Raw genomic sequence first — 24114 nt, 5'->3', positions numbered from 1 at the left:
TAAGCTATGTGAAAGCAAAGGCATAAGAAGAATACAATGAACTTTAGGGTCTTGGGGGGAAGGGTGGAAGCGGGTGAGGGATAAAAGACTACAAATATGGTGCAGTGTTTCCTGCTTAGGTGATGACTGCACCCAAATCTCATAAATCATCATTAAAGAATTTGGTTACATAACCAAATACCACCTATACCCCAATAACTTACGGAAAAAAAAATAAAAAAAACACTAACCATGCTCCCCCACAGAAGTGTTTTAACCAAAACAAAAAAAAACATTTTCAGTTATGTATGGCTGCAAAAAATTTACCTCAGATGTGTCCTTTGCCAGAAAGATACTGGATATTGTATTCCACAAAACAAGTAACCCAAAGAGGGAAAGGCCAGATCGCAGAAACAGAAGACCCTAGAGAAATACACTTTGAGAATAAAGGAGATTCTCAAAATGATAATGATAGGAGATCCTATGAAAACAGCCCTCAGTAAAGAGCATGTCATATAGAATAAAACAGTAGGAAAATTCTGTGAAGGATACCATTAACAGGTTGAAGTTAATATAGAGCCCAAGGAGTCTTAACCATATTGAGAAAAGAGTTCCTAAATAGGGAACTTGTGTAAGCGTCATTAGTGGTACATTAATTATTAAGTGGAAAAATAAAGCAAAACACAAAATTATTAACTCTGGAAATCACCAATGATTGTACATAAAACAAGCATATTATTGGTTCAACTGTCAAAGTGATGTAAGCACTAGAAATAGATTTAATCCAAATCATAAAATATTTACACAGGGGAGAAGGAATGTTGACCACCATATGGTAGAGTAGGATGAGAAAGAGAACCAAGTCTTCACTTTCCAGAATGGAGAGTTTATAGATAATACTAAAATACAAAGAAAGAAAGAATAATATAAATATGTTATTTAGCGAAGTAATGGTAGACACAAAAGAACCACTAAGAGAGTTGAAAGTAGTTGTTCCTGAAAAATAGGAAATGTGCATGTGTGTTCAGGAAAAAATTATTCTTTTTACTATTGCTGCTTCTTGTTTTCAGTTTTAGGGGTTATCTGCAGACATTTAGGATGTTTTTCTTTTTAAACTACGTGCATATATATTTTTAATTTTAAAAATATTTTCATTGAGGTGAAATATCTATATATATAATTATCATCTTTACTATTCTGAGTGTACAATTTAGTCATAATAAATATATTTCTATTCTTTTATTCCCCTTCATCCCTTTCTTCCCAGCCTCTGATTATCATTAACCTACTCTCTATCTTCATGAGATCCACTATTTCAGCTCCTGCATCTGAGTGAGAACGTCTGATACTTGTGTTAGTGCTTGGCTTATTTCACTTAATGTGATGGCCTCCAGTTCCATCATGTTGCTGCTAATGAAATGATTTGATATTTTTACGGATGAAAAATATTCCATAGTGTACACATACATCATTGTCTTTATTCATTCATCCTTTGATGGGTAATTAGGTACAATCCATACTTTGCCTACTGTAAATAGTGCAGCAAAAAACTTTTTGCCCATTTCTTAATCAGATTTCTTTCTTTCTTTCTTTCTTTCTTTCTTTTCTTCTTTTTTTTTTTTTGCCACTGAGTTGCTTGAGCTTCTTCTATATTCTGGTTATTAATCCCTTGCCAGATGAATAGTTTACAAATATTTTACCCCGTTCTGTGGGTTGTTTTTTCACTTTGTTGATTGTTTCCTTTGCTGTATAAATGGTTTTTATCTTCATGTAATTCTAATTGTCTATTTTTGCTTTGGTTTTCTGTGCTTTTAGATCTTACACAAGCCCAGAACAACATCCTGGAGCATTTCCCCAATGTTTTCTTCTAGCAATTTTATAGTTTCAGGTCTTGGATTCAAAACTTTAATCCATTTAAACTTTATTTTTCTGTATGGATAACGAGAAAGCAAGAGCGAGCGAGAGAGAGAGAGAGAGAGAGAGAGAGAGAGAGAGAGAGAGAGAGAGAGAGATCTAGTTTCATGCTTCTGCATATAGTTGTCCAGTTTTCCCAGAATCATTTATTCAAAATATTGTCCTTTCTCCATTGTAAATTCTTAGCACATTTGTTGAAGATGAGTTGGTTGTAAATGCATCTATTTATATTTGGGTTCTGTAATCTGCTCCATTGGTCTATGTGTTTGTTTTTATGCCAGTACCATGCCATTTTGGTTACTATAACTTTGAAATAAATTCCAAAGTCTGGTAGTATGATGTCACCAGCTTTGTCCTTTTCCCTCAGGATTGCTTTGGCTATTCAGGGTCTTTCATGATTCTATATAAATTTTAGGATTTTTTTCTTATTTATGTGAAGAATGTCAATGATATTTTGTTAGGGGCTACACTGAATCCATAAATTACTTTAGATAGTGCTGTCATTTTAACAATATTCATTTTTCCAATCTGTGAGTATGGCATTTCTTTCCATTTCTTAAATGTCCTCTTCTATGTCTTTCTTCTGAGTTTTATAGTTTTCCTTTATAGATCTTTCACTTCTTTGGTTAGATCGATTTCTGAATATTTCATTTTTTTAACTGTTGTAAATGGGAATGCTTTCTTGATTTCCCTTTTAGATCGTTCACTGTTGGCATATACAGATGCTATGGATTTTCATATGTGGATATATCCTTTTGATAAAAGTGACCATAATAACAGATTGTACAGGGAGAAATACGTCCAAATTACAGAGGCGGGATGTGCCTGACCAAAGTTCGGTAGCACTGCTACAGCCTTAACAACAATCAAATATTAATAGATGGGGGTCATGAGTGAGGTACTGCCTGCAATATTATTGGTGTCAGGGTATTCAGAATACACATTAATTGGGGTCATTAACTGGGACATCCTTGAGGGAGGTGAAGTGTGAGATAAGCCATCAAGAGAATTTATTGTCTTGACAGGTGAAGACTGGAGGTGGAGTTTTTTAAAAAATGGTAGTAATGAAAGAAAGAAAGAATAATGTGGGTGTAACATGAAGAGAAACATAGAAGATGGTAACAGACTTGGAGAAAAGAGATATGGACAGAGGAAAGACTAGAGCAGATACCACATGAGTTATGTAAGGATTAAATATGAGTTGCCTGGGGGACATTCAGATGGAGACATTTAGCAGAGTAGGTGGTGTGGGAGTGGAATTCTGGAGAGAATATCTGTTGATAAACACTGGGAGTTATTCAAACGAAATATCCTATTCTCCTTCCGCCTCTCCTTCCTTTTTCTGTATCTGACAAATATTTCCTGAACATTTAGAAATAACAAGACTGATAAGATTCCCGCACTCACAAAGCTTTCCTTCTTGTAGGATAAGAAGGAAATGCAAGAGATCACTAAGAGAAGAGAATATTTCAAGGACAGAGAAGTATGAAGTTCACTCTGATGATTATGAGAATGACAATCATGATTATGCTAACCCTTCTGTGGTGCCCAGCTTGGTTTTAAACACTTTTCCTTATTGCGACTCGCAGTGCTTGGCAGACCAGCAGCATCAACATCACTTGGGAGTATTAGACTCCACAACTCCACCCCTGAACTACTGAATCAGAATTTGTATTTCATACAGATTTCCATTTGATTTGTCTGCAAGTTAAAATATGGAAAATGCTGCTTTACATATTTTTCTCAGTAGGACTACATAAACCTAATATGGTAAACACTGTTACTGGTCCATTGTAAAGTTGAAGAAACTGAGGCATAAAGGGTTAAGGAACTTACCGAAGGTCGCACAGACAGTAACTGGCCAACCCTGGATTTAAAGCAATGCCATCTGGCTCAGGCCTCTATGCTCAGAGTTATTATGTAATTCTGTCTCTCAATGAGCATTAAAGTGGGCTAAATCCTTATACATAAAGGATAGGAAGAGTTGGAATGGATTCTAGATAATTGATAGAGTAAGAAAAGATTTAGGAAGAAAACAAAAACATACCAGTATTTAGGAATCAAAGATTTAAGTTTTTAAGGGAAACATCATATGCCACATCACAGTCAAGAAAGAAGCAGCACAGGCAGAAAAAAAATGAAGTACTAGTCCCTGGTGGTGCCTGTTTGTCTGAAGTCACGGTGAGCTTAGAACAGGATGTTCTGTATGTCAACTCAGTAATCCGAGAAAAGCGAAATGGTGGATGAAACTCTTATTGACCTGGGGTACAAGTGTCACTGACTTCGGCTCTTGACCTTTAACTCTTGGCAGATTTTGAATCACTCCTTCTGTATCGGGGTATTCACTATGATGCTTAAACATTGTGCTTAATGAAATAAATCTTAAATAGATGGAATAAAGAAAAAGAAAAAAAGAAGTCAAATCCCTTGGAGTTGGCAGTTAGGAAGTTATTAGTGATGTTTGAGAGAGGAATGTGGGAGAAAACCTGGCTGCAAAGCAAAGAGGTGGCACTGCCGTGGCAGTGAGGAGTGAAGACTTCTAATTTAGTAGCACCCAAAGAGAGTCACCTGCCTCACCAGCAACAGAAGCAGCTGACACAGCATGGAGAGTCAGCCCTGCAGAGCGTGAATAAGTTCCCTTCCTTGGAGGCGTAAACCCTATCCTAAGGTTCGCTGCTCTTTCCGAGACAACTTTAGAGCTGCATTTTCTCTCTCCAGTTTGGATACACAAATGTCAAGCTGAACATCGAAGTTTAAGGGATTTTTTATTGCTATTGAAGTACTGCATGGATAAACTGAAAGAGGGAAATATGATCTACTTCTGTCACAAATCCGCCATAGTCAATGTGTGGAGAAAGGATGTTTTCAGCAACTTTCTGATCCATTTCAACTTTAAAATATTTTATATTATACTCTCCACATTTTTGTCCTTTTCCTGCCTCCAAGTTTCAATATGCTTTCCATTTAAGAAACAATAAGATGAAAGAAATTGTGCATTGCCATTCATTTTTGTGCTCTCTTCATATGCTAATTTATTGTGTATGTACAACATACAATTCTAGTTTTCTAAAGTTAATTTTGGAGATCTTTACCTTTCTTCTCCTTTGCATGTAAACATACTAATTTCTGAGGAAAATATTTCAGATATTAGGGTGTTTTACACTAGAAAATGCTGTTTAAATGCTTTCATTTTGTAAAGAGCAAAGTCACCAGCAGCCCTCTAGAAATTATTATTCACTGGTATAAGACACCAGTAAAACAAAGTATTTTGTGGGTAGGATACTGTGCTTTTAAGTCTGCATTTATCCAATGAAAATGTCTTTAACATCTATGGGCAATGAGAGCTTGAGAGTTGAAGCAAGTTACTCAATCTGAGTAACTCAGATGCATCCCCGAATTCTTCATTCCTTGTTTAGTGCCGAAACAGCGTTCTCTCCTTCAGCTCCTTTCATGAAAACCAGGGGAGGGAAAATGATGCTTTGTTGGCCAAATCTGGCCTGCCACCTGTTTTTGTGAATAAACTTTTATTGAACACAGTCATACTTGTCTCTTTATACATTGTCTACGGCTGTGTTTGCACTACAACAGCAGGTTTGAATAGCTACAACAGAGACTTGACTATCAATAAAGCCCAAAGTATCTGAATCTGACCCCTTACAGAAGAAGTTGCCAGTCCCCAGTGTAGGTAACGTGGGCAGAGGACAGAGAGGGGCACTGGCCATAAGATTTTCTTTACTTTTTATCTAAAATATGAACTAAACATTATAACAAGATAGTGTCTTAACATGATAACGAGGACATGGAAAGATAATTCATCTACAAGAGCACAGAAAAAGGAAGTATGCAATCATCAAATCATAAATGTTGACTAATTTCTGGAAGACAGTGGTTAGATGGGCCATACAGATGCATAAATCAGATCAGAGAAAATAGTCAAAAGAGGCTGCAGTGAAGGTGGACATATTGCTTTCTGGTGGATCTCCCCTTCACATCCTTGGAATCAGCAGGTACAGCGAGTACATGTGGACTGGGGTTGAGAATTAGGATAATTAGTTAAAAGATTTCCTATACACAGCTGGAGCTGGCCAATACCTTCAATATCATATTCTGTTCAGCTGGCAGCAGCAACGAATCTCAAGCTTCAGGTAGGCTTCTAATGAGAAACATTTATCAGTAAGAGGACCATCCGTGCGTATTTTAGGACTAGAGACAGGTATAAAGCCAGGTATAAAGTCACTGGATCAGTATAGTTAAAAGGAAGAGCAGCTGGACCAGAAGATGGAAACAGAGTCAAGTATGTTTTCTCATGGAGGGGATCTCTGACACTTGTGACTGCTCTGAATCTTTTGAGCACTCTCTGCTTTTGATGGTTCCCCACACTGTGAATACCGCTACCTGAAGTACAATTTTTAAAGTCTTTATTCCCTAGTCTCCATTGCAACTAGAATGATGATAGGTAATGTTAGTTCCCCCAATCAGTTGTATCCATACAAGGCTTTGATTTGGAAGTGACCCATATAAGGCAGCAGGCTGGGCAGAGGGCATCTGTTCTGCTGTGGGAGGCAGCAGTGGGAGAGAGGTTCGAGGGAACAAGTGACCTTTCTGTGAGTTCCCTGGTTAGGTCAGTTCTTCAATGAGGTTCTGTCAACTGTTTTTTTTTTTAATCTGACAGTTTCTTCTAGAAATGAATCCCCCAATCCTCTCAATAGTTAGGTGAATTATTTAACATCTCTTAATAAATTCCTTCCTGATTCAACTAACTGAAGTGAGTTTCTTCTTTTGCACCTAAGAATTGTAATCAATAAAACCTCAAAATAAAATGTTCTTTAGCTTGGTAACAACAGTTGCGCTGGGCCTGACAATACACTCCCTGTCCACATAGTCTAAAGGGAAATCTGCACACAGACAGGTCCATTATTTTATATAGAATAGGACTTGTATTTTAGAGTGTAAGGCTTTGGGACAACCGCTCCACAGCTGTACAAGAAATGTGGACAAATTATTTACACTAGCCAATGTATTATTAATTTATAATTATAAATAGGCAACCAAGGTTCCCTTAGCATTTGAAGAAAATTCACTAATTCAAAGAGAAAAACAAAAGAAGACAATAAGAACACTGACCCAGATGATAGTAAATGTAACGTAAAAACAAAAACAAACAAAAGCTGTAAAAAGCTGCTACTTCTTTCCTCAGAGAAATCAGAGGAAATACTCGTCTATAATAAGATGGGTAACTATTAAAAGGATCACTTAAAAGAATAAAGGCGATCTTGAAAATAAACAAAATGATCACAAAATAACAGGTCAACTAGAGAGATTGAACAATGGAACGGTCACAGCTGAAGGACATAATAACAGGTAACATAAATTCAAAGAAAACTAGAACATAGTCCGAAAAGATAAAGAGAAGGGAAGGATTAAAGAACGTCCAAAATCTAATTTAAAAATTATTCAAAGAGAAGCGAACAAAGAAAACGGAGGGATAAACTGAACAAAGAGGAAATTCATCTCAATTCTTCAAAATCAATAACAAAAATTTGGGGCATATACTTCTTGATAAGAGGTTAGCACTCTGCTAGAAGGATGTCCCAACCTTCCTGGAAAAAAAAAAAAAAACCATGTTATTTAGAAAGGAATAAGAATAAAAATGACATCAAAATTATTTCTCATTATCGACATTTCATGTTAGGGAATAAATGGAGCAATAACAACTATTAATCCAGAGTTACATGAAAGAATTCTAAAGATTTACCTTCCATCTTTCCTAATATTAAAAAAATTAAAAATTGACTTTAGCTAACAGAGAGAGAAATTATGATATCTTGGAAGCAATGGAATTAATTTAGAAATGAAATTTAAAATAACAGCAAAGACAGAATGGCAGTCGAATCATAGGCCTACACACTAGGCATTTTAATTTAGATTACAAGTTGGAGGGTTGTGCAAAAACTGTCTTCAAGAAGAACATAGACTCCATTCCATGGGATTAGACACTTAACTTTTTATTTTGATTGTAAGATTAATAGCATCATACAATTGTAAATTCTATTTATAACATTTTCAGAGTTTAATATCAACGTATGGATAAAGTCTTGAAGAACTGTAATTATAGAACAAGATTTAAAACAGAGAATTCTTGACATGTTAAGCCTAGTAGCAGGAGGTGAAAGAGGATGACAGAAGCATCAGGGAGAACACTAACCTCCTTATATTATGTAGTAGGTGTAGTAGAACTGTCCAAAGTTTAGGATCACGAAATAGAGGATTAAGTGTTTTAAAACAAAAATAATATTACTAACAAAATCAGGAAGTATGGGGGGGGAAAGGAGGTTGTTGGAATTATAATAACTCTGCTAAATTCTTAAATTTTTCTTAACATGAAATCAACAGACACTATATAAAGGTGATAAACAAATATAGAAATTAGCATAGCATATTAAAGTTTTGGATTAACCACCAAGGAGACTCTGGACACATTTAAACAAAATTGTCTCTAAAGTGTGGCACCAGGAATGGAAAGATGAAGGAAAAAAAAAAAAGGCTTTTAGCCTTTTAAATGTATAATTTTCTATGTAGTTGGAATATTTTACACTATGTGCATACTTTATAATTTAAGTAAAGCCTTAAAGTAAAATAAAGGTCAAATTTGTGAAGAAAATCAGAGTTAGATTTGGATCCTCCAAATTATAAAAATTATTAAAAATAGGGTTTTTTTTTTCTAAGATGGCTGATTAGAGACATTGCTAGCATAACTCTCCCACTTAAAAGGATAAAATATTGTGTAGACATTCATATTGTGAACTTTTTCTTCCAAAAGTGACACAGGAACTGTACAGGAAAAGCAAAGGAATCTACAGGCATTTTGAAGGAAGCAGGAGGCTGCAGCATATGATGTGAATCAGGCTAAAGTCTGTGAGTCCCCAGAGTGTGAGATGGGGAATTTGCCTTCAGGATACACACCCCAAGCAGGGACCACAAAAGTCCGGGCTGTAGGGGAAGGCCATAACCCCACTCAGCACAGGAACTGACTTGAGGAATGTCCTGGAATATAACAGTAAAAGCAGTAGCAGGAAGACCCCTGCATGCACTCCCAGACACCAGCATGGACTGAGGGCAGCCATTTCTTATTGTTCTTCACAGGGAGCCCTGTGGAGGATAGCCGAAACGTTCAGGCAGTGTTTGCAGGTTGAAAGAAGCCCCCAACAGGGTTTCATGATATAACTTCAAGTGAAGAGCAACTCCCTTGGCCAGGGCAGGGGCAAGGGAGAGTGAAAAGGGGGAAAAGTGTAGGAGTTGCAACTGTAGTAGTCAGGCAGCAGCCAACAGGGAGGGGAAGGTAGGTGGCCTGAAAACTCCATTGCTGTCTCCAGTGGTAAAGCTTATGACTCCAGGCAGTTGCAAGTTCTGATTACAGCTGACCAGAACTCAGCTTGCTACTGCCATTGGAACACTGTAGGAGTGAATTGGCCTCACCAAGTGTGTGGGAACTGTGTGGGGCTGACCACCATCTGCCATTCCCCACTCCCTGTGCCAATTCTTCTATGCAATAGAGGCAGCAATGCTTCCCTCTGGAACATCAACCTAGTGGCCTGGAAACCCCTCCCATCTCCCAACACCCAGAGGGGCTGCTGCTTGCCCTCTTGTGGAGACTCAGAGCACAAACCCTCCTGACCCAACCACCAACTGGTTTTGCCCTGCCACCTGCCTTGGTAGCTTAACACAAAGGACAGAATCTCTTGGGAGCTATATAGCTCTGACCATTGCCTGAAATATCAGAGGGTCCACGCTGGACAATATAAGGTGAACAAAAATCCCTCTGCTACCATAGCTGGGGGCTCTTTTGAAAGTGCCACTTCCTGGCTGGAGGCCAATGAACACCAGTCCATTATAGCATCTCCTGAAAGAATAACACGGCACCCAGGAAGGAGGAAACAGCTGCACAATGTCAGTTATCACCGCTGCTTGTACCACTCTGGTTAACCAGCAGGTCCTGAGTCTGACTATGTGACCAGCTCATTAATAATATCACCAGTATTTAAGAACACCAATATGCTAAGGTTATCAATAACCAAAAACTTTCAGTCTGCATCACTCCCCTGTCATCCCCATTAGAGATGGTGCTGCTGCTACCCACTGCTGCTACCCACTGATGTGACCTTGAGGACAGGTCACATCACCAAATCACTTGCAGGCTTCCTAGCACGAGCCTGGAGTGTGGCAACTTCAGCTAGACCCAGAGGAGCAACAACACTCTCAGTAGTCTAGCTCCTGGGGTGCCCAATCCTAGAGGAAGGGGGAGTTAACTACATCAAGGGAAAATCTTGTGGGACAAAGGAATCTGGAGGGCAGACCTTGAGCACCAGATCTTTCCACTGGTGGGAATCTCCTTTCAGCAGAGGCATAGTTGGTCTCAGTAGAGAAAGTCTTCAGCTTTGTCCCAACAGTCAGATATTCCCGGTGTGTGTGAAAGGTCTTGGAGAAGAACTCTTTCCCTGCTTGTCCACCAGTGTAGGCAAAGTTGGGGTTTTTCCCACAGGAGCTTGGTGATGGTGCAACCATAGGCAATCTTTCTGAAACAATCAGGGTGACTGCATCCCCAGAGGAGGAGCACCCTCAGGTTCAAGCTTGCCCAAGAAACAGAGTCACAGTTCCTCACTACTTGGAACATCAACATTCCTACAGAAGAAAAGAGGTGCCTGTTTGATCTGAACAGCCAGAGCTCTGGGACAGGAGTGTATCTGTGAGGTGGATTTCTTTCCTGCTTACCTGCAAGGGGAACTGAGGTGGCTCCAACCCTTCTCTCTGATATGACCTCAGTGCAACTCACAGAGAGTTCCTCTAGCCACCTCTGTCAAGGCTTGGACTTCATTTATCCACCTGCTTCATCCACAAGTGGTTCCTACACAGGCACACCTCCCCTACTGGCCTGAAGCCTAAACCATCAAACTAGTAAATACAATACTTGGGAAAAATAAATTAAAAAGTACACACAATCAAGGAACAAGATAAGCTTTTAAAGACTTCTATCATTTCAACCCATAAAGAGATAGTGAACTTGCTTACACATTGAGTACATCGATTGCTACTACAACCAGCATATGGGAAAACCATAATACAAAGACTCTATAACCAAAGAACTCTACAGAGTCTTCATCCTGAAAGCACTGAGAACCAAATTAGGCTATAATTAACTATAAGCATTAAAGTATCATCTTTAAGGTAAAAAATAAATTTAAAAACAAACAAAAAGGAAACAGTCGAACCAAACATAAATTCGAGAATAATTAGAATAGTCTATCCAAATGAGAAGGAAAAACAACAACAAAATGTGGTTATATGACAAAACAGGGTGCTATAATGCCTTTAAAAGATCACATTAGCTCTCCAGCAATGGACCCAAACCAAGATGAAATCTTTGAAATACTAGATAAGAAATTCAGAAGATCAATTATTACGTTACCCAAGGAGATATCAGAAACAGGTGAAAATGATTGTGAAGAAAACCTTAAAAGTAGTTTGAAATATGAATGAAAAATGTTATAGAGAGATAAATATCATCAGGAAAAACCAATTGGAAATTCTGGATATGAAAGACACACTGAGGAAATTACAAAATGCAGTAGAAAGTTATGAGAATATACTAGAACAAGTTGAAGAGAGAATTTCAAAGCTCAAATACAGGCTTTTAAATTAATACAATCAGACAAAAATTAAGAAAAAAACAAAATAAATCAACAAATTCTCCAAGAAATATGCAATTATGTAAAATGGCCAAACCTATGAATAATTGATGCTCTTGAGGGAGAAGGAAAAACAAAATAAGTCTGGAAAACTTATTTGGGGGAACAATTGAGGAAAACTTCCCTTCCCTGGCTAGAGATCAAGCTTTCCAAATCCAAGAAGCTCACAGAACTCCTGGGAAATTCACTGTAGAAAGATCTTCACCAAGGCATATACTCAGAAGCTATTAAAAGTCAACATGAAGGAAAGAATTCTAAGAGCAGTAAGACAAAAATATTGGGAAACCTACAAAGGAAAACCTATCAGACTAACAGCAGAGTTATCAGCAAAAACCTTACAATCTAGAAGAGATTTGTGTCCTATCTTCATTCTCCTTAAACAGTACAACTGTCTACCCATAATTTTGTATTTTATAAAACTAAGTTTCATAAATAAAGGAGAAATAAAGTTATTTTCAGACAAACAAATGTTGAGAGAATCTGTCACTAACAAACCAGCATTATAAGAAATGTTAAAAGAAGTTATAAACCTTGAAACAAAAGACTTATATGCACCAAACTAGAACCTCTCGAAGGCTTACATCTCACAGGGCCTATATAACAATAACAGAAGAGGGGGAAAAAGCCTAGGTAACAATTAACATGATGAAGGGAACACATCTCAATATTAAAATTAAATATAAATGGCCTAATGATCAACTTAAAAGATACAGAATGACAAAATGGATTAAAACAAAAAGACAATCTGAATGTCTGCTGTCTTCAAGAGACTTACCTAACACTAGAGGATTCATATAAACACAAGATAAAATGTTAGAAAAGGTTAGTCTGTGCAAATGGGAATCAAATGTAAGCAGGAATGGCTATTCTTGTACCAGACAAACAGATTTCAAAGCAACAACAGTAAAAAAAGGTAAAGACTTTTAGTGTACGGTGTCAGGAAGGAGTCCACTTTCCATTTTCTGCACATGGCTAGCCAGTTACCCCAACACAATTGATTAAACAGGGAATCCTTTCCTCATTCTTGTTTTTGTCAGGTTTGTCCAACATCAGATGGTTGTAGATGTGTGACATTGCCGCCGAGGCCTCTGTTCTGTTCCATTGGTCTATATCTCTGTTTTGGTACCAGTACCATGCTGTTTTGATTACTGTAGCCTTGTAGTATAGTTTGAAGTTAGGTAGTGTGATGCCTCTAGCTTTGTTCTTTTTGCTTAGGATTGTCTTGGCTATGCGAGCTTTCCTTTGGTTCCATATGAAGTTTTAAAAACTTAAACATAGGACCTAACACCATAAAAGCCCTAGAAGAAAACCTAGGCAAAATCATTCAGGACATAGGCATAGGCAAGGACTTCATGACTAAAACACCAAGCCAAAATAGACAAATGGGATCTACTTAATCTCCAGAGCTTCCGTACAGCAAAAGAAACAATCATTAGAGTGAACCGGCAACAACCAGAACAGGAAAAAATTTTTTGCAATCTACCCATCTGACAAAGGGCTAATATCTAGAGTGTACAGAGAACTAAAACAGATTTACAAGAAAAAAGCAGACCCATTCAAAAGTGGGCACAGGTTAGGGAGGTTGGGGAGGGATAACATGGGGATATATGCCAGATACAGGTGACAGGGGGTTGGAGGAAGCAAACCACATTGCCATGTATGTAACTATGCAACAATTCTGCCTGATCTGCTCATGTTCCATGAGCTGATGAGAAGAATGTATGTTCTGCAGATCTTGGTAGACTGTTCTGTAAATATCTGTTACAGAACCTAAAATACAATAAAAAAATTTAAAAAATAAAATTAAAAAAAAGACAAAGCCTGTCACCATATAATAATGAAAGGATCGATTCAACAAGAAGATATTGCAATCCTAAATTTATTAACTCCAAACACTGGAACTCCAAGATTCATAAAACAATTACTACTAGACCTAAAAAATGAGACAGACAGCAAAACATTAATAGTGGAACCCTTCAGTACACCACTGACAGAACTAGATACATATTTGTGACACAAAGTCAGCAGAGTCACATTAGACTTTAATGACACACTAGAACAAATGGACTTAACAGATATTTACAGAATAGTCTACCAAGATCTGCAGAACATACATTCTTCTCATCAGCTCATGGAACATTCTTTAAGAAAGACCATACACTAAGCCACAAAATAAGTCTCAACAAATTTTTAAAAATTGAAATGATATCAAGTGTCTTCCCAAACCACAACAGAATAAAACTAGAATCAAATCCAAAAAGAACCCTTACAACTATACAAATATACATAGAAATTAAATAATCTGCTTGTGAATGATATCTGGGCTAACAATGAAATCATATAGAAATTAAATAATTCTTTGAATTTAATAATAATAATGACACAAGTTATCAAAACCTCAGGGACACAGCAAACATGGTGCTAAGAAGAATGTTTATAGCACTAAATGCCTACATAAAAAGTGTGAAAGAAGAAAGATAGACAAGTTAATGTCACACCTCAAGGAACTGGAGAAATAAGAACTAAATTGGAAATGTGAAAAAGAAAAGAAATAAAGTTAGAGCAGAACTAAATGAAATTGAAATAAACAAAAATACAGAAGATCAATGAAACAAAAAGTTGGTTCTTTGAAAAAATAAAATCAATAGACCATTAGCTAGATATTAACAAAGAAAAGATGAGAAAACATCCAAATAAGCTTAATTAGAAATGAAACTAAAGACATTATGAAGAACACCAAAAGGTGATACAACAGGTTATTCAAGACTGCTATGAACACCTTTAAATGCACAAACTAGAAAAACTAGAGAAAACAGGCAAATTTCTGGAAACGGGCAACCTTTTTAATTTAATTGGAAAGAATTATAAACCTGAACAGACCAATAACAGGTTGCAAGATCGAATCAGTAATATAAAAATTGCCAACAACAACAACAAAAAAATCCCAGGACCAAATAGATTCATAGATGAATTCCGTCAGACATTCAAAGAAAAATTGCTACCAATCCTACTGAAATTAGATTAAGAAACAACAAATCCCCCTAAATCATTCTAGGAAGCTAGTATCATCCTAATACCAAAACCAGGAAAGGGAATACACAAAAAATGAAAACTACAGATCAATTTCTCTGATGAACATAGATGCAAAAATCCTCACCAAAATACTAGCTAACCAAATCCAATAGCACATCAAAAACATGCATAATGATTAAGTGGGGTTCATCCCAGGGATACAGGGATGGTTTAATATAAGGAAGTTAATAAATGTGATACATCACATAAACAGAATTATAAACAAAAACTATATAATCATCTCAATTGATATAGAAAAAGCATTCACCAAAATCCAGCATCACTTTATGATAAAACTCTTAACAAACTAGGCATAGAAGGGAACTACCTCAATAGAATAAAAGCCATATATTACAAACCCACAGCCAACATTACACTGAATGTGGAACAGTTGAAAGCATCCCCCCTAAGAAATGGAGCAAGACAAGGATGCCCACTTTCACTATTCCTATTCAACATAGTTATGGAAGTCCTAGCCAGGGCAATTAGTCAAGAAGGAAGAAAAAGCATGCATATTGGGAAAGAGGAAGTCAAACTTCACTGTTTGCAGATAATATGATTGTCTACCTAGAAAATCCTAAAAACTCCTCCAAAAGACTCTTAGATTTGATAAATTCAGTAAAATCTCAGGTTACAAAATCAATATACACAAATCAGTAACACTGATACACACTAAACAATGACCAAGCTGAGAATCAAATCAAGAGCTTTTTTTTTTTTACAACAGCTAGAAAACACACACACACACACACACACACACACACACACACACACCCTGAGAATTATACTAAACCAAGCAGGTGAAATATCTCTTCAAAGAGACCTAAAAAATGCTGCTGAAAGAAAAAATAGATGACACAAACAATTCCATGCTCAGGGATTGAAAGAATCAATATAATGAAAATGGCCATACTACCCAAAGAAATCTACAAAATTAATGCAATTCCTATTAAAATACTAAATTCATTTTTCACAAAATTAGAAAAAACAATCCTAAAATTCATATGGAATCCACAAAGAGCCCAAATAGCTAAAGCAATCCTAAGCAAAATGAACAAATCTGGAGGTATCACATTTTGAGACATCAAGTAATACTGTAAGGCTACAGTTACCAAAACAGCATGGTACTGGCATAAAAGTAGGCAGTAGACCCATTGAACAGAATAGAGAACACAGAAATGAAGCCAAATACGTCCAGCTAGTTGATTTTCAACAAAGCATACAAAAACATAAATTTGGGAATGGACACCCTATTTGATAGATGCTGGGCAAACTGGCAAGCCATGTGTAGAAGAATAAAACTGGATTCCTATCTCTATCACTATATTAAAAAAATCAACTCAAGATGGATCAAAGACTTAAAGATAAGACCTGAAACTATAAAAATTCTAGCAGACAACATTGGAAAAACTTTTCTAGATATAAGCCTCAGCAAGAATTCATGACTAAGACCCCAAAAGCAAATACAACAAAAATAAAAATAAATAAATGGGATCTACTTAAACTTAAAAGCTTCTGCCCAGCAAAATAGTCAGGAAAATAAGAAAAAATATTTGCAAACTACACATTTGACAAAGGAATATACAGAATATATACATAATATACAGAATATACAAGGAACTTAAATCAGCAAGAAAAAAACAATCTCATTAAAAAGTAGGCAAATTACGAGAATGGACATTTCTCAAAAGAATATGTACAATGGCCAACAAAAATATGAAAAAATACTCAATATCACTAATGATCAAGGAAATGCAAATCAAAACCACAGTGAGATGCCACCTTATACCACCCAGAATGGCCATTACTAAAAAGTCAAAAAACAATAGATGTTGGCAGAGATATGGTGAAAAGTAAATGCTTATATGCTGCTGGTGGAAATATAAATATAAATTAATACAACCTGTAAGGAAAACAGTATGGAGATTCCTTAAAGAGCTAAATTAGATCCACCATTGGATCCAGCAATCTTAGTACTGGGTATCATCCCCCTCAAAAAGAAGTCATTACGTGAAAAAGACTCTTGCACACATATGTTCATAGCATCACTATTCACACTTGCAAAGATGTGGAACCAACCTAAGTGCTCACTGACTAATGAGTGGATAAAGAAAATATGGTTGCAGCAACTTGGATGGAGCCAGAGGCCATCAATTTGGATTTTCCATCCTTGACTTCCTCATTTCCAGTCACTTTTTTTCTCCTGTCACCCCATTCCCACAGTAAGACTTTTCAACACCTCAACCTGCTTAGTTTCCAAAGTGGTTATTTCAATTATCTAACTCGCTGACAATAAATTTAAAAGAGGCGTAGACATACTCTATTGTCTCTTTCCCTCTCTTGCTGATTGGAACAGAACATCCATCTTTGCCATGAAATGGAAATCAAATGATGGAGGAAGCAGAGTGTCAAAACAGCGTGGGTCTGGGCTCTTAATAACTGCAGAAACACTGGACCAGCCCTGGATATAATATCAAGATACTTGAGGGAGAAACTGTATGTAAACTACTCTTATTTCAGTTCTAGGCCCAGTGAAATTCGATTCTAATTTGCTGATCTCACTATAAATTCCTGGTCATTAGTTCAAATGGTTACCCAACACTGGTTGGCATACTTACCGTTTCTGAGTTCACTTTCCCACTCTCCACAACCACCATTTACTGACTTGAAGTGTCTGACCTTTCTTTCTCCCCATCTCCTCCCCATACTAATTATGCACTTCATGTTTCATAGAAAATATAATTGATATTGTCATCAAATCTACAACTGACCTAAGCCTTTACTCATCTTTTCCTTTTCCTTCTAATAACCTTGGAGTAAGTGAGGGTTCTTCTAGCAGAGGCCACTCCCTCTATGGGTATCCAGAAATTAACATTTCTACCACCTCAGTTATCTCCTCCTCCTTGCATTTTCAGCCTCTCCCTCTCTGCTAGATTTCTGAAAACAGCATTTTAACTTTCTCTAACTGGTCTCAAGCAAAGGAAAGAAGAACTCCCTGAATGCACTTTCTCTTCTAGTGACTGTTACCTCTTCCTTGCATATTCAACTCCTCATAATCATTATCTACACACACCTATGATGACTTTACAATTTGCCATTAACTAGACACTTCTGTACTCAGAACCTTGAGAACATGGCTCTTGATAAAAAAAAATGCACTTGAAATTTTCTAGAAAACCATTTATAACAACCCTTGTGTTAATGCTGATATCAAAAAATGAAAGGTCACAAACATCCTCCAATGGACCTTTTAAAAAATCTTAAACTTACTTGACCTTATGTGACCATATTTCTCTTGATTTTGTGACAACAAATTCTCCTGGCTTTTTTCTTATCTCTCAGTCCAGTCACTTTTCATTTCCTTTACCAACTCAGCTCTTTATACTTTGAAACTTTCAAATTCTTAGCCTCCTCGGTAAGTTTGTGTGTGTTGATCCCCTTCCCTGAAATGCCCTTTCCTCTTTTCTTTGCAAGGTTAACTTTTCTTCATCTTCCAGGTGTCACTGAAATATTACCGCCTCACAAAGAACTTGGATTTTAAAACGGTTGCCAAATTGTCTTTTAATGTTTCTGTTTTCTGTAATTAGATATTCATTTCTGATATTGTCCATACCAAGGTTTAGATTCTTTGATAAACTCTATAGGGTCAGGGTTCACGTCTTTATTCATCATTCTTTTTGAGTAGCATGACACATGGGAGAGGTTCTATAATTATGTGTTGAAAGAATGAATGCATAACTTAAGATGATGGAAATTTTCAGTTACTTTATTATAATGCAAGTTTAGAGAAAAGAGAGAAGCTTTCTTTAGGTATACTAATGTTTTATTCATTTTCCATCGCTTTCTGCATCAAAAGTCAAGAAACATGATTGAGCAGTGAATGGATTCAGAATTCTCTGTAATTTCCACTCAAGTTTTCTATAAGCCCAAAATTTCTTTAAAATTAAAGGTATTAATTTTTTAAAAGAAAAGCACCACAGCTTAGCAGTGAAGAGCGTGGATCACACAGTCTAGGTTTCAGTTCCAGCTTCATCATTTAGGAGCTTTGTGACTTCAGGCAGTTCCTTAAACTCTCCCTGAGAGTAGAATCATTTTTATTTGCTTTGTTTTAATGTTGTTCATTTCTGAATGAACATTTTAATGTTGTCCATACACCTACAAATATACCCAGCATGAAGTATGAACTCAATAAACAGATGGCTCTCATTATTTTGAGGTATGTTCCTTCAAAACCTACTTTATTCAAAGTTTTTAACATGAAGGGGGGTTGAATTTTATTGAAAGCCTTTACTGTATCAATTGAGATATCATGTGGTTTTGTCTTTGGTTCTGTATACGTGATAAGTCATACATTAATTTGCATATGTCAAACCAATCTTGCATTGTGGGGTTGAAGCCTATTTGATCATGGTAGATTAGCTTGTTGATGTGCTGCTGAATTCGCTTTGCAAATATTTTGTGGAGGATTTTTGCAATGATGTTACTTGAAGGTACTGGCCTTTATTTTTCATTTCTTGTTGTGTCTCTGCCAGGTTTCGGTATCAGGATGATGCTAGCCTTATATGATGAGCTGGGAAGGAGCCCCTTCTCCTCAATTTTTTGGTAATAGTTTATATAGGAATCATGCCAGCTTTTCTTTGTGCATCTGGTAGAATTTGGCAGTGAATCCATCAGGTCATGGGCTTTTTCTGTTTTGGTTGCTAGGCTATTTATTACTGATTCAATTTCAGAGCTTATTATTGGTCTATTCAGGAAGTCAGTTTCTTCCAGGCTCAGTCTTGGGAGGGTGTATGTGTTCTGGAATTTATCCATCTCTTCTAGGTTTTCTAGTTTGTGTGTGTAAATTTATAGTAGTTTCTGATGGTTGTTTTAATTTCCATGGGGTCAATAGTAACATTACCTTTGTCATTCCTAATTGTGTTTATTTGGAACTTCTCTTTTTTCTTCTTTATTAGTCTAGCTAGTGACCTATTTTATTTATTTATTTATTTATTTTTAAAAAAACACAACTCCTGGATTTGTTGATCTTTTGATTATTTTTTTGTGTCTTTATTTCGGCTCTGATTTTTTTTTTTTTCTTTTCTTGAGACAAAATCTCACTCTTGTCATCCAGGCTGGAGTTCAACGAGATGATCTCTGCTCATGGAAACCTCTACCTCCCAGGTTCAAACAATTCTTCTGCCATAGCCTCCCAAATGGCCAGTATTGAAGGCGGCTGCTACCACACCAGGCTAATTTTTGTATTTTTAGTAGAGAGGATTTCACCGTGTTGGAGAGGCTGGTCTTGAACTCTTGACCTCAGGTGATCCCCCACCTCAGCCTCCCAAAGTGCCAGAATTACAGGTGTGAGCCACTGTGCCCTGCCTGATCTTAGCTTTGGGGTTGGTTTGTTCTTGGTTCTCTAATTCTTTTAGTTGTAAAGTTAGGTCGTTAATTTGAGATCTTTCTAACTTTCTGATGTGGGTATTTAGTGCTATAAATTTCCCTTTGAATACTGCCTTAGCTGTGTCCTAGAGATTCTAGTATGTTGTAATTTTTTTTTGTCACAATTCATTTTTAGTAATAAAAAATAAACACTTATTCCAGTCTCAAAGTTGTTATACTTGAAGTTGCTAATTTAAAAAGTGAATTTTAGATAATAACTCAATAATCCTGCTTTGACTAAGACAATGAAATGTGAGTTAAAAAAAAGTATTCAGCACCATTTGCCCATAGGTCTCTCAGAATTTGTTTTTATTATTTATTTATTTATTTATTTGAGACGGAGTTTCGCTCTTGTTACCCAGGCTGGAGTGCAATGGTGTGATCTCGGAACACCGCAACCTCTGCCTCCTGGGTTCAGGCAATTCTCCTGCCTTAGCCTCCCGAGTAGCTGGGATTACAGCACGCGCCACCGTGCTCAGCTAATGTTTTGTATTTTTAGTAGAGATGGGGTTTCACCATGTTGACCAGGATGGTCTCGATCTCTTGACCTCGTGATCCACCCGCCTCGGCCTCCCAAAGTGCTGGGATTACAGGCGTGAGCCACCGCGCCCGGCCTAGAATTTGTTTTTATAGTTTCCAGGAGTTTCTTGCCCGTAATGCATAGGATTACTGAGCTACATGAAAAAGCTTCTCTGGGATAGGCAATGGAGAGTTAAGCAGTCATCATAGAGAAATCAATGTACATTCCGTGTGGTGGTTTGGACTACAAAACAATCCCTTCCCCTTACAGTAACTCAGGAGAGACATGCTTCTAAGCACGAACTTATGAGGAGTCTCAGACTATGTTTTGCTGTTGGAGTTGGTCTTCCTGGCTAATGATAGATCCCTGGCACAGGTGCTATTGGTCCTTAATGTTCTGTGACTTTAGTAAATTCAGTAAATAGTTTGAATCTAGTTCAATGTATTCAGAAATAAAACATGTTTAATTAGGTTCACTAGTCTGGCAGAGTAAGGGTATGCTGCTTTAGTATTCCTATAAAATATGTATAGCATATAGGCAAATCATAGTTTTAAATCATACTTAGAATACTACATTATTTAAACTAGTATCTATTTTAATAAAATGTTTATAATTAAAAACAGCTGATAAGACTAAGTCCAAAGGTATGACAAGAAGACTCAGCTCTGTGTTGCTTAAAGAACTTTTAAACAGCATGTGCCCATCAAGCCATTCAAGCAGAGGGAAGGGCCCCCTTCTCCTCATTCTTACTGTAGAACTCCTTTTGGGGCTGGGCCAGAAATTAACAGTTGTAAATACTTCAGAAAAGTACAAAGTGTTAAAAAGTCTTTTATGCAAAATAACGTCTTTCTGCATCAGTGAATAGTAGCGCTCATCAGAATTTCCTAATAACACAAAAACAAAGGCAAGTCTGTACGTTTGATCAGATATCAAAGTAATGCGAGGTAGACTATTACGTCAACCTTAGCCAGAGCTCCCCCTGGCTTCTTCCTAGATCCCGTTCACCAATTTGAGTAAAGTGGATTTTTGCGAGAGAATAGTGTTTGATGGCCAGGACCTTTTTTGATCATTTCTTCCTAAGTGGAATATATACCAGATAAGGGAGTAGGGGACGTAATACAGGGAAGCTACTCTTTCCAGCTAAAAAGGAGTTGATGAAGCCCATGGGATCCTCCAGCTATGGATAATGGCTAATGTGGTCATCCAGAATCGACATCGTGGACCATGGAAGCATTTTTCTGTATAGCTCCAACAACTCTGGGTAGGGATTTACAGGATCCAATGGCTGACAGATAAAATTAATGGGGATAGTTTCAGAGGCAAGAGCTCCCACCCAGAACCTTCTAAACTTCTTTCTCTGATTGATGTACTGTAAGAAACTGTCAATGACTAAGTTCCAGTTATTGTTGCAGAGACCTGCCCACATGTCCCATTCCACAGCTCACTCTCAGAGGGCCGAGTACATGGCCCAAAGACTGGGGTGAGACCTCGAGAGAATGCAAAGAAGTTCATCACCCACATGAGGATGGGTGACAGCACACCTCCATCTTTGAGTAGCTTTTGGAGAAAGAGTGGACGATGAGACTCAGAAAAGATACCTCCATCTGACAGACAGATACTCTTTATGGTAAGCCTACCAGATTGATTCTGCTTCTACTAGTAGAGCAGCTCCTGAGCAACAATGTCTCCACAGTCATGAGATAAAATGTTGGTCCTGTGGTTCTGGAGCCCAAGATGCCACAGAAGTGCTTCCACAATGCTGGCCTGCTCAAATATGCAATAGTGATGTGGTCACAGTTTGTCACTAAAGCCAAAGCCTAAAACATCAAGGACAAGCACTCCATGAAACCTCAAGGTCAGACCTTCCCAAATCTTGTACCAATCATAGCTGGATATTGGAAAGCTGTGCAAAAATACAACTATCTCCAGACTTCAAACCACACCCAGAGTCTTGGTAGAAGATACACAATCCCTTGTAAGTGAAAAACTTGCCTGAAGACATCCATGAGTGAAGGGCAAGGGAGAGTTGAGGGGGTGGGATGTGCAGGTACAGCTAACAGCTCCACTTGGACCCACCACCTCCTCATCCTGATTCAGGTAAGGCCTGCGCTGCCTGACTCCATGTTTGAGGGAACCAGTTGTGCATGCCTATATGTTGCATTTTTGTTCTTATTATTTTCAAAGAACTTCTTGATTTCTGCCTTAATTTCATTATTTACCCAAAAGTTGCCCAGGAGCATATTGTTTAATCTCCATGTAATTACATGGTTTTGAGCGATTTTCATAGTCTTGACTTCTATTTTTATTGTGCTGAGGTCCTAGAGTGTGTTTGGTATGATTTTGGTTCTTTTACATTTTTTGAGGATTGTTTTATTCCCATATATGTGGTTTATTTTAGAGTACATGCCATGTGGTGATGAGGAGAACATATAGTGTGTTGTTTCAGGCTAAAGAGTTCTGTAAAGGTCACACCCAACAGTATACTGAATAGGCAAAAGCTAGCATCATTCTCCTTGAAAACCAGCACAAGGCAAGGATTCCCTCTCTCGCCACTTCTATTCCACATAGTATTAAATATCCTAGCCAGAGCAATCAGGTAGGAGAAGCAAATAAAGGGAATCCAAATAGGAAGAGAAGAAGTAAAACTATCTCTGTTGGCAAATGATGTGATTCTCTATCTAGAAAACCCTATAGTATCAGCCCAAAAGCTCCTCCAGCTGAAAAACAACTTTAGCAAAGTGGCAGGATACAAAAATCAATGCACAAAAATCACTAGCATTCCTATACACCACCAACAGCCAAACTGAGAGCCAAATTAGAAAGTCAATCTCATTCACAATTCACATACACACACACACACACACACAGCCTAGAAATACAACTAAGCAGGGAGGTGAAAAAATCACTACAATGAGAATTACAAAAGATTTCTCAAAGAAATCAGAGAAGTCAAGATAAAATAAAAAATCATCCCATGCTCATGGATAGAAACAATATCATTAAAATGGCTGTATTGCCCAAATCAATTTACAGATTTCATGTTATTCCTATCATTCTTCACAGAACTATAAAAAATTATTTTAGAATTAATATGGAACCAATAAAATCCTGAATAGCCAAGGCAACCCTAAGCAAAAGAAACAAAGCTGAAGGCATCATGCTACCCAACTTCAAACTATATTACAAGGCTACAGTAACCAAAAGAGTATGGAACTGGTACAAAAACAGGCATAGAAACCAACGGAACAGAATAGAGAGCACAGAAATAAGACCACACATATAGGATCATCCTGTCTTCAACAAAGCTGACAAAAACAAGCAATGGGAAAAAAGATTCCCTATTCAATAAATGGTGCTTGGATAACTGGCTAGCCATATGCAGAAGATTGAAACTGGACCCCTTCCTTAAACCATATACAAAATCAACTCAAGATGGATTAAAGTCTGGGCCCAGTGGCTGAC

At 37.3% G+C, this 24114-nt stretch overlaps 1 protein-coding gene and 1 pseudogene across 11 annotated transcripts in view; both read right to left on the bottom strand.

The window, feature by feature from the left end:
* RBMS3 (RNA binding motif single stranded interacting protein 3) overlaps window positions 1–24114 on the bottom strand; it is a 1216467-nt gene that overhangs the window by 926857 nt on the left and 265496 nt on the right. The gene's annotated exons all lie outside the window — the stretch shown is intronic.
* Window positions 21368–22739, bottom strand: LOC100389501 (mesoderm-specific transcript homolog protein pseudogene; annotated as a pseudogene).

The sequence above is a fragment of the Callithrix jacchus genome, chromosome 17, assembly GCF_049354715.1.
Source record: "Callithrix jacchus isolate 240 chromosome 17, calJac240_pri, whole genome shotgun sequence".
NCBI lineage: Eukaryota > Metazoa > Chordata > Mammalia > Primates > Cebidae > Callithrix > Callithrix jacchus.
Note: the sequence above shows the minus strand (reverse complement) of the source record. Positions and strands in the feature narration are given on the sequence as shown.